The sequence below is a fragment of the Phacochoerus africanus genome, chromosome 11, assembly GCF_016906955.1.
Source record: "Phacochoerus africanus isolate WHEZ1 chromosome 11, ROS_Pafr_v1, whole genome shotgun sequence".
Lineage (NCBI taxonomy): Eukaryota > Metazoa > Chordata > Mammalia > Artiodactyla > Suidae > Phacochoerus > Phacochoerus africanus.
Genome location: NC_062554.1, coordinates 68,835,674 through 68,848,013, shown reverse-complemented (window position 1 = coordinate 68,848,013; position 12,340 = coordinate 68,835,674).

The following is a 12,340-nucleotide window of genomic DNA, read 5'->3' as shown; positions in this document are numbered from 1 at the left end:
TAGCAGGCAGAGCTGATCATCCACGGAGAAAAGCCAGTAACACCGTTTGGCCAGCAAACTTGGAGAGCAGGTCAGCTGGAGTCAAGACTATAAACTAAAATCCTTGCCAAGCTTGGAGCCTTCCCTTGCTGCACCCAGGTGGAAAAACAAATGCAGAGCCCCACCAATACTGAGTGTAGCTCCTGGCCTTACCAACCAGAAGGCCTAAGTGGGAACAACTGGGAGACTGCTTGGACCTGGCCTTGCGGTCTTGACTTCACCAAAAAACTGTTCTAATAAACAAATCCAGTCAAGTTGCAAATACAAACTTACCATGCAAAAATCAGTAGCAGTTTCTATACACAAGCGATGAATTATCTGAATGAATTATAGCCCATTACTGTCAAGTTTTTTAATGTATTTCTGACCTTGATAAAATACATTGGAATGTAATCTAGTAGTGCATTAAAAACATAAATATATGTGTACTTTAACCCCCATTTCCAAGAAAGAAACTTGTATCAGTAATAATAAAATTAAACTACATCTCTGAAAATGTTCACTGAAGCATTGTTCATATTAGCAAAAACCTGGGAGGAGAGTCTAAATACAATGGGAAATAGTTGTGTGTGGTATATTTACTCCATGTAATTTTTTTCTGTGCAATTTAAAGAGCTAATTAATAAATACTGTAATGCGGAAGAGTTATAATAGTAACTAAAAAAAAAGTAGGGTGCAAATTCACAAGAACCCTATTGCCCTAGAGCCTGACAACCCTGGCATAGTGAGGTAATGTTTATCTCTTCCTTGTGGGTGTAGATGAGACAAATGGATTGTGACTACTTCCCTTCAACTGTCTAGTCAAATCTGGTTGCTATGCTCTTTCCTGATGAATATCTGCACAACTTGACTGAGGAAACATGAATAACACTGGCAACTTTGGGATTAGTTAACTCTTCCAGAAAAATATTTCAGTGGCCTTCTCTATGAAAACTTCCTTAACAACAGTCCCCTCAAAGTGGCACTTGAACTCATTGTCTCGTAATGAACACTATCCCTGGCACAGTGTCATACATCAAGACCCAGGGGGACGAAGTAATTGTGTGGTCTCAAACCTTCAGTTTATGAGAATTTTTCTCCATGCCACAGCCAGTTACTGTATTCTAATGCAAAGACCACCCACACAACCTCAGCAGGCAGAATAAAATTCCCACCGGTCAGGGTTCAGGATGTATTTGCTTCTTCAAATTTGACACAGTGATTGTGAAAACTCAACTCTGACAGGATTGGCATGTGAAGAAAATTGATGAAGGCAGAATATGTAAGAAACAGAAGAAGCGGCATCCAGGATGGGCAGTGTAATGCTTCAAGGGAATGCCAGAAGTCAGCCAAAAGCATTGAGACATCTCTATAAGTAGTGACAGAAGCAACTTTGTGCTGCCATCAAGGTGGAACAGCTCAATTGGAAACAAGAAAGCCAAGGCTGGGGCTGCGGTTCAAAGTGTGATCTTCCAAGGAGAAACATCAGATATGGACCAAAAGACACTGTTACCTGGGCAACAGTGTTGCCAGGAAGTCTCATTTATCAGTCAGACTCAATCAATAATATATTTCTTTATCATTGACAAAGACAACCAATCAGAAATTAGGCAGAGATCTTTCCCAGAGAGTTCAGGTTTTCACATGGGTGTTTTTACTATTTTCATTCTGCTTCTAAACTTAGGATAAAAAAGGAATCTGGTTATTACTCAAGTTGGTGAGAAAATGAAATAAATGGGTTAATAGACAATAAAAAAAGTCTAGCAAAGAAATATATAAGAAAATGGCTGTATATCAGGGGTGGAATCAATAGTCACACCTTAATAAATAAGCAACTAGTTAAAGTGAGTAGCAACAAATCCTGAAGTGCCTAGCCTCTTAACAAAAGGAAATTTTCTGGAGGGTTTTCCCAAAGCTTTAAGTTTGCTTCTTACAAAAACTGATTTCCTAAAACAGGTATCTCAAAAGACAACATCACTTGTTATTTTCTGAAATCAGATTTTTTCCTTTCTGGACATGCATTAGTTGCCAATGACGGCAATAGAGTCTAACAATAGCATGTTCATATGTATGTGACTATGTCATGGGTCCATATATCATTCTGTCTCTCAGGCATATCCATCACTCTGTCAATTATTCTATAGTAATAGATTTCGAACTAGTGTAATCACAGTCTCAATGTCAAGAAGTAAGTGACATTAGGGTATATTTTATAAACACGTGATATTAGGGTAAATTTTATAAAGATTACCAGCAGACCATTCAAAAGAGATGGGGTTTTCTCACCTCATCATCCTTATTTGAAGGAAGTAACCAAACGGAGAGGCACTATTTATTAACCAGACAGTCATTTCTATCTTAACACCATTTCGTGCAATAGAAAAACATGGATTGGGAAGAAGACAGCGATCTGGGTACAAATACAGGCTCTTCCATTATGTACAGACCACCATTAACTTCTTTAGCACTTGCTATCATGTATCCTAACACATAGTTTGCTTATTTATTTTGCTTGTTTTTTTTCCCCTCCTCCAGTAATATAAGCTCTAGAAGAGTGGAGCTTTTTGCATGTATATACTATTACATCTGTGTCCTGCATGCAGTAGCTACTTACTATATAATCATTGAATGATTGAGGAAACTAGTCTCCAGAAAATTTTTCAACTTGTCTCACCACTTGTAGAGAGTAGTAAGAGCATTATGTGTGGAGAAGTAAAAATAGAGACCTAGATGATATTGGTTATACTGCCTCTGACCACCAGGATCAAACACAATTCATGAGTTTATAGAGGTTATGTGATAAGTATTTTTGCAAATCAATGTAAAATTTAAAGTACATATTAACATTTTATATAAATCTGTAAATGTTACATATTCAAGAAAATACCTCATGACCTATGGATAATTTGAAAATTAAAATAACTGTACAACACCTCATGTTCAACAAATATTTTATCAATTAATGAAGATTTTTTTCACATCTATTTTTTGGTGAAAGATATAGGATTTAATATCTAAATTAGAAATTCTTTAATAAATTGCTTGAAACCATGCACACTGGTGCTCAGTAAATTAGTATTGCCTCAAATCAATCAACAACGTGAGAATCATCTTCATCTCATTATATTACAAAAAAAATGTTTTCAGAATGTCCCTTAGGCTCCCAGGATCAGTCTAAGAAATTGAAAAATAGTACTGAACAAGAGAGAAAAAAAACCTCCTCCCATAAAATATATTTTCTCAAAAAATTTATTTCTAGGTAGATGGAAGTAAATATATATGGGCACAAATATAAAAGTAAATGTATGGAAGAATAAATTATAAATTTTTGTAAGAAATATTTCAAGGCTAATGAAATGGTGTGCATAGTAAAGTAGATATTCTGTTAGATTGAGTGGTTTAAAAAGGCCAGGAGGAGATATCTGTACAACACCTAAGTGAAAAGAAAAAATGAATCACGAGAGTACCTGAGGAAAGAGCTTTCTAGTCAGAGAAAACAGCAAATACAAAGGCTCTGCATGGGAAATGCTTGGTCTGTTTGAAGAACTGCAAGGTCAGAGTGGTCAAAGACAATGGAAGAAAATGAGGTTGTAGAGGTGGTCAGATGAAGTTGAATCTTAAAGGCTATGGTAAAAACAATGGACTTTATCTCCCAAGTATTGTGAAACTATTGAAGAGATCTCTGTTTCTAGGACAACACTGTCTCCTCTCTGTGAACTGGGATCTAGGACCAGGAGATACAGAGAGACAAGGTGGGAGGTTATTGCTGTCTTACAGGTGAGAGAAGTTGATGAGCTATACTAAGATGACAGCAACGGATATGAGGAGAAGAGGTCAGTTTGGGATACCTTGTGAAGGCAGGAGTAGAAAGACATGATGATCATGGGTGATAAGGATGTTCGAGATGAGGAAGATATCCAAAGGATGCTGAAGATTACTAGCAGAATTTGTTCAATGGAATTTTTGAGAAATTTTTTTTTTTTTCTGAGTAAACGAGTGCAGAGATTAAGAGAAAGTTATAGCTGAAAATATATACGTTAAGAACCATCAGTGTATATAAACCATTCTTTAAGGCTTGATACTGAATAAGATCACATAGTTTGTCTAATAGAGATGAGATGATGTATGAAGACTGAGTCCTGGGTTCTTCCAACATTTAAAGGTTGGTAGTAGCAGGAAGCACTGGAAGCAAAAAAAAAATGCTACAAAGAAACCAGTCAGACTTAAGGAAAATTAAAATACATCATGTTCAAGAGTCAAAATGAAGACATTCTTTTGAATAAGAGTAATAAATGCTGTTGAAAATAGATTATTGTGGGGTTTGAAAGGGCTCTTTCTCAGGAATGTTCTGACTGATTGGGGTGTAATATTTGCATTCATCTCACATCCTTTAAGTATAGTATATTTGAATTCACCTCTGAAATTCAATTATGCTAGACTTTCCAATATTTCATACTTCACACTGAGTCATCATTCTGTAAACATTATTGGCTATGGATTGGAATAATAGAAGTTAGTAGGTTTTGTGGAATTTGTGCAATCCTGAAATTATCTGTATACTTACATTAAGATTATAATTAAGTCAAGTTATAGGAAATTTGAGCCTTGACTGGATAATGTAAATTCATTGCCCACATTGAGTTAGTAGTAATGTTACTGTGTACAGGTAAAGTTAAATGTCCAGATGAAAACTTAATTCAAAATGACTAGACTCATCACATACTTTTTTTCACTTATTTCATTTTGCCTTTGTTTTAGTCAACATTAACAAATATTTAAGGAATGAATAATTTAAAGAGGGAAAATTATATTGCAGTTGTTTCCTATTAAACTATTTCTGAATAAATTATCCCTACTCTCACAAAGCCTCAGAACTATGTAATAATTCTTTTTGTGTAAAAGCTATGAATAGTAACAAAGGAATGAGTGCTCATTAAAATATTTCGATAATGAATGAAACAGTCCCATGAAGAGACACCGGGGTTTACTCCCTCCTTTGAGGATGTCATGCTATAAGTAATACAAATAATTGAAATACCATGTCTTTGAATTACCCCTCTAATAAAAAATTGATGTAAAGAAAGTGTTTAATTGGCGAATTGTGCACCTGGTGAGTTTTAAAGTAGCATAGCCCTTTCATGAGTGTGCCAGGCTGCTGAGTAGCTTTCATCTATTTCTTGCTAAGCAAATTCACAAAGTTCTGCTAATTTTTCTATGATTCAAAACATTACCAAATACCATTTGGGAATTGACTCAATTCTACCAGATGTAATAAGAGAACACAACCTCAAGAGTGTGTGATATGCATTTTATGTCTGTGTCAAGTAATTCCATGATGGCCTTAAAATTACACAGGTGAGCAAAGCCCAGATCTGGCAAAAGCTTCACACATGAGGGAGGGGCGGACTCTGAATACACAGATCATAAATCACCATTTCTTCTATGTCTCTGTCCAATTAATAATATCCTCTTCTTTATTTTCAAGTAAAATCAATTTTTCTGATCAGAAGGTATCTGGGACTATAACTAGTGGGAAGGATATGTGTGACCTGAACAGTGCCTGGTCCGTATAGGTAATCAATACATGGCGACAAATTAATTAAGAAATGAGAGTTTCTGCCATGACTCTTGTCAAAAATGTATGTATGCTCACGTGTGTGTGTTCTGGGAACAGTACTTGTTGATTATTTAGGAGGATTCTGAGGAGAGCTCAGTACAGAAATAGAGAATGTAGGTGGAAGTTTAGGGAGGCAGGTGATGGGCAGCTGAAACATTTCTCCACTGAAACCTGGGCTTGACCGCTGGGTTAGATTGAAGAGCAAGGTCCTGTTCAATAAAGGCACAGGTAGTGACAGGGTATCCAATTAAAGTGCAGAAGCAAGGAGCTTTTAAACTTGGTTAAAACTTATAGGAGGGTAAAAATAAGAGTTAAATATCCATGTGATTCAAGAACAAGGGAGCATCTAGCAGTCATTTCTAGGAACACTTGGTCTCAGCTTTTGCACAGAATAAATCATACTAAGATTCTCACCAGATGAAGTCTCCAAACAGTTGTCTTGGGAAGGGCAGAGACAGAGAAAATTACATGAGAAGTGACAGTCAACTAGTGTCTCAAGTCATAGTCCCATAACATTGGTCATAGTTGATTAAAGTCCTTCTCAAAATAACAGTGTATTGGGGTTATTAAAGTATTTTTTTGAGTTTACATTCAAATACTATAATAGGCAGTATGCCACCATGTCTATAGTGTGTCAGCTGCAGAATACATTACAGAAAGTATTTATAGAGCTTTGTTAGAGCACTGCATCATATTAGATCACAATTTTTTAATGTGAACAAACAGAAACAGGGCATCAAGTAGTATAGGTATAATAGGTTTCAACAAAGAACACATCTATAGAATTTTAAAGACATTTATTTTCAGTTTGAGGAAACGGCTTTATTTTATAACACTAAAGTTTTAAGAAATAGCCTAAGAAATTCCAGCCTTTAAATATATAATATAAATATACACAATAATAAATAAAATGTTGAATGCATTTTAAATTCAGCAGTGTAAAATACAGATTATTTTCATACCATTTTGCTTTTGATTTTGTTCTGATATTTTGGTATGCTTTTTGTTAGAAATACGTGACTAACACTCTCATACCATTAAGCTTTTTATTGAAAAAAAATTATTGCATTGAACTACAGTCCAAGTAATTTATTGAATAACTAAAAAAGCTGCTTTGCAGGTACAATAGTGCAATTTACTTAGCCACAGTATAATAAAAAAGTTTTGTACAGAGGATACAAAATAAAATTATTAGATTATATATGATATTGCTGGACTATCATCCAGTTTGATTACAAAGTATATAGATTAAATAGAATTAAAGTGAGAATTTGTTTTAAACAGCTTCATAACCAATTTACACGGTCACTATTTTATTATCTCTCACAAATAGAAGGAACTGACAATTTAGCATGGCAGAAATCTTTCTTAAAGCTGATTGTTTTAATATGTGAATGTTTGGAAAAACATTATTTTGAACAAAGATCAAGATTTATAACTAAAGATAAAAAAGTATATTCATTAAGAACACACATTCACATACACACGCATATGTGGCAAACACATATCTTGTATATTTCCAATCTGCCTAATTTATATTTCTGCCGAGAAGGTCTTAGTCTTCTATTTAAGAAAGAGAGTGTGCAAAGGAGGCAGTGACTTTGGGAAAGGATTTAAGAAAGTGGACTGGGAAAGTGCCCTGTGATACAAAGCTGCATGAAATGGAAAAAAAAAAAAATCGACCCTTTGCTTATTTCTCTAATATTGGCTTAGTCTAAACCTAACTGATTTGACCATTTTAATATAGCTTAATCCAAAGCAATACAACAATCACCTTCGAGTGTCTACCTAATAGAAGAAGTGGATGTTTTTGCTGGAATGAAATGATAACCTTTGAAAATCCTCTAGACCCAGGTTCATAGGCAGGAAAACACAGTTGAGTAAGAATCTTCCAGCTTATTGAAGTAGCTTCAGTCTGAGACACAAAGGGCAGAGAACAATTTTCCTGACTACTGTATAGAAGCAGTCATGCACTTGCTTTTCAATAACATTTCTATCTTCCAATGGAGCACATTTCTTATCAGGAGTTCATGAATTTAAGAATCAAAATTAAAATTTGTGAGCCCTGCTGGGCCAGAGATAAGCACTAGGTCAATTTTGCTTTGAAGTGCTTAGCTACTTACACTGATGTGTGAAGTTTGGAGTCTTTGGGTCTGATATTTACACATTTTTCTTTAGACTATTTAGCCATTTTTCTGAAAAGTCACAGGGAAATTTTTAGGGAAAGTAGAAAAACGTGCTTCTGGTTTGAAACCATCAGCGATGTTATTTCACTGATAAAAAGGCAGTGAACTCTCTACACAGCTTGGGGAAGGCAAATTTATGTTTCACCTCTATATCTAGAACACTGGGGTACTGGATGGTAACTCTAAAGGCTAGAGCCCCCTCAAGTATCTGCAAGCATTGTCCCAAATGCTTGAAATACATGAAGTTTTTAGACTAGCTAGAAAGTATTATGGTAAAATTCAGAAGCTGTGTCACTGCCATCATTGGGAACAGTGTAAGTAATCAAAAAACTACATGCACTAAGGAGATAGCCAGAGCTGGAAATAGGATCCTGAGTAATTTCACTGATTAAATATTCCATTTAATGGGAAAGCTGTATAGGATTAGTTTCTTTGAATATATTTCTATTCAGAGATAACAAGGAGATTCCATTAAGCCCTGGCAGAAACTGAAGAAAAGGAGTCACTGTCAAATCTATTTTCTGTAAATGAAATAGAAATTTTAGGGGATCATTCTGTGAAACGTGTGCCTAAGGAAAAAACCCTGGGAAATGGGAAATTTCCATACTCCCTTTATTCTAATTATCTCCTATATTTTATAACATTTATAAAGGTGAACTTAAAGGAAATATTTAAAGATTTTTTTCTATAACCCACTCTATTTTTTCTTGCTGAATATGGTAAGGAATGAATAAGTAGATGAAGTTTCAGTTTTTCATATAAAGCATCTATTTTGTCTAACCATCCCCTGAATCCAGTGAGACTGGACTGGTTCTTAATCTTGAAGGAAAAAATATAGACAGGTGTGTGTGTGTGTGTGTGTGTGTGTGTGTGTAAAAATTTCACAGTCTTTCTTAAAACATTTTTAGTTTTTAAGTATTTATAGTTTGACACATACAAAAACTTGCTTCAATGAGACAAGCGTGAAACAGCAATCCCATAAAGAGAATTATCCCATAAATACCAGGCAATAGAAATAAAAGAAGTTTAATGCTGCAAATCAGCTGTTAAATAATTGTGCAAATGGAAGAAAACAAAGCTGATAATACAATTAGCACACTGGCATTTTTTTAAAAAATGGATATGTTTTAAAATTCAATATATAATTAGAGTTCTATTCCATTTACTTCTGAAGTATGCTTCACTTAAGTGAAATAAATAAATAAAATGTTTGAGCCTACACAGACTAATTTGGAGGAGGTAAGAGAATGGTTTAGCATGTTCTCTATAGTGGGGATATTTTGAGTTTAATTAGAAGAAAAATGTTAATCCAAAAGTAAGCCCCATGAATCAACCATCTGAAATTTGGAAATTATCCTGGAGAATAATTGGATATGTCATCGATCACCAGCAAAATTCCAGGAAAGTGTTCTGAAAATTCCTAAGCTTTTTGCCCATCCAGCCTTGCAAATGTTCTCAAATATTTCAGTGATGGAGCCTTTACGTCTTTATACAAATAACACAAATTGTCAAGTTCTTCTTCACACTGAGTCAACACCTACCTTTTTTTAGTATTTACCTTTTCTGCCTTAAGGAAAATAAATATGATTTTCCACAGTATACAGCACTGTGCTACCATTCAGATGTTTAAAATTTTATTCCCATCTACTTCTTACCTCAGCAGGTGATTTTCTTTGGAATGCACATAATGGTTTATTTTTCACATGGCATTTCCCAGAGTCTGCTCTATAGAATATTAGTACCATGAGATGGTCCACAGGGAAAAATTATTCTGTTATCATTATTTTTTGAAATTCAATATATTCTCTTTCTCCTGGAAATGTCTGGTGGATATTGCTTGTCAAATATTCTGAGATATGCCAAAGTTAAGAAATAAAACCATTTAACCCAACATTTCTCGAAAATATTTGAAATTTGAACATTTATTCAGTTAATAATTTTTGTTAATTCATAAAGCTCATGTTATTTACAAGTCCAAACACATAATATTAACTCGTTTCTTAACTGGTCAGATCTGCCACTTAGGGATCAAATTCAGTTTTCCAATAACATTCTTAAATTGTGCCCAGAACAATACATAGTTTTCCACAAGTTTTTCTTTTTTACCCAAGATCTAAAAAAAAAAAAAATCTTTAAAAGAATAAAATGAAATACTCTCTTACACCACACACACACACAACCAACACAAAATAGATTAAAGACTTGAATGTGAGATGACCTGAAACCATAAAACTCCTAGAAGAAAATATAGGAAGTAAGCTCCTTGACATAGGTCTTAGGAGATTTTTTTGGATTTAAAACCTAAAGCTAAGGCAAAAAAAGCAAAAATAGACAAGCAGGACTATATCAAACTAAAAAGCTTCTGCATAGCAAAGGAAATCATCAACAAAATGAAAAAGCAATCTATTGAATTGGAGAAAATATTTGCAAGTCAAAGTCAAATATCTGATAAGGAATTAATATTCAAACTATATAAAGAACTTGTACAACACAAAAGCAAGAAAAATATCTGGTTAAAAAAATGGGCAGAGGATCTGAATAGACATTTTTCCAAAGAAGGCATACAAGATAGTTAACTTGTAAATGAAAAGTTTGCAGTATCACTAATTATCAGGGAAACAACAATCGAAACCACAGTGAGTTATGATTTCACACTTGTTGGAATGGTATTGTTAAAAAGAGAAGAAATAACAAACATGGAAAAAAAAGAACCCTCCTACAATGACAGTGGAAATGTAAATTGATTCAGCCACTATGGAAAATAGTATGAAGGCATTTCAAAAAATTAAAAATAGAACTACCATATCATCCAGCAGTTCCATTTCTGGGTACTTATCTAAAGAAAGCAAAAGCAAAAACACTAATTAAATAAAAAATATATATGCCCCTATGTTCATTGCAGCATAACTTACAATAGTCAAGACATGGGAACAACCTAAATGTCTATTGATGAATGAATGGATAAAAAATATGGTATAGCTGCAGAATGGAATATTATTCAGCAATAAAAATGATTGGCATCTTGACATTTGCAACAACATAGATGAACTTAGAAGGCATTATGCTAAGTGAAATAAGTCAGAAAAAGTCAATATTGTACAAAATCACTTACATGCGGAATCTAAAAATCAAAAAAGCACAAAATAAAAAGCAAACCCTGCAAGCTTATGGATATAGAGAACAGACTGATGGTTGCCAGAGGCAGGGAGGTGGGAGATCAGGGGTGGACAAAATGGGTAAAGGCAGTGTAAAGGCACAAATCTATAGTAATGAAATAAATCATGGGGATACAACTCACAGCATAGTGACTATAGTTAAAAATACTGTATTGCATATTTGAAAATAGCTAGTAGAGTGGATCTTGAAAATTCTCATCATGAGGAAAAAAAATTGTAACTTACATATGGTTACAAAATGGATGGATGTTGCAGTGATCATTTGGCAATGTAAGCAAATATCAAATTATTATGGAGTACACCTTAAACTAATGTTTTATAAATTACATATCAACAAAAACAATTTTAAAAACCTAAACCCTTTTAATAATTCTGTAAAATTACTTTAGTACAAACTAGTATTTTATAGCTTTTTGCCTGCTTCTTACATCATTGGACTATAGGAAGCTTATAATCTACTAAACACTTCATCTTATTGATGGACTAGAATTAGGCTCTGTCTCCCCAACAATCTATGTGCACAGGACTCTACTATAGATAAATGTAAGACTTGACATTTATTCATGTCAAATTTCACCTTTCAATTTTGGTCCCATTTTTATGCTTTTTGAATTTTTTTCACGTTTTCTATTGCCATTCAGTATATTTTTTAGTCCTCTTGAGTTTCTGTTTTCCTATTTGATGAAGATGTCTTCCATGATTTTTTCCATGTTTTATGAAAGGTTGAATGTAGCAGAGTACAATCCTTCCTCCAATGTGAAATGAGTCCAGGTCATAAAACTCTCGGGTACAGTTGTATAACTAGCAATAAAAGCACATTCATCACACAGTGCTGACTATTGTCCATGTGAGTATTTATGAGAATTATAAATTACCTCTCTATAAAATACACACATATTTTACTATCTTTTGCCCTGAATCACTTCACCACAATATCTCTGGTCAAGGTCACAAATAAGCACTACAAAACTAAAGGAAAACTTCATCTCCCATTCTCTTCATTTTCTTACTTGACTCAGCAACATGTGACAGCATTCATCTCTCTCACTCTTTTGAGTGACTTTCTTGCTTGCCTCGTAGGCACACATTGGTCTGATTTTTTCCTACGAAACTTGAAAATTCATTATGCTGTCTCTTTCTCTCTTTTTTTTGGGGGGGGGGTGCTTCTTTCTATTTCCACTCTTAAAATTAGAGTGATCTAGGGTCACTCAGTCTCTGAACCGTTTATCTACCCTCACCTCCCCTGATGATATTATCTAGGCCACTGGCTTCAAATTCTTTCTATATGTTAAGGATTCCTGAAAGTATTTGTCCTTCTCACACTTCTACTCAAACTTCAGACT